General features: G+C 32.4%; 1 protein-coding gene across 2 annotated transcripts in view; it reads right to left on the reverse strand.

Annotated features, from left to right (window-relative positions):
• LOC106872195 (gonadotropin-releasing hormone receptor) overlaps positions 1-278 on the reverse strand; it is a 787,632-nt gene that overhangs the window by 786,573 nt on the left and 781 nt on the right. The gene's annotated exons all lie outside the window — the stretch shown is intronic.

The following is a 278-nucleotide window of genomic DNA, read 5'->3' on the forward strand; positions in this document are numbered from 1 at the left end:
AAAGAAAGAAAGAAACGAAGTAATAATAAACAGAGTAAAAGAAATGAAACAAACAAGGAAGAAAATGAAACCGCTGAAGGAAAGGAAAAGAAAGAAAGAAAGAAAGAAAGAAAGAAGGAAAGAAAGAAATAAAGAAAGAAAGAAAGAAAGAAAGAAAGATAGATAAATAGATAGATAGACAGAAAGGCAGCTAGATAGATAGACAGGTAGACACACAGGTAGACAGACAGACGGATAGCTAGCTAGCTAGCTAGATAGATAGATAGATAGATAGATAG

This window comes from Octopus bimaculoides, chromosome 9 (genome assembly GCF_001194135.2).
Source record: "Octopus bimaculoides isolate UCB-OBI-ISO-001 chromosome 9, ASM119413v2, whole genome shotgun sequence".
In the NCBI taxonomy this organism is placed as follows: domain Eukaryota; kingdom Metazoa; phylum Mollusca; class Cephalopoda; order Octopoda; family Octopodidae; genus Octopus; species Octopus bimaculoides.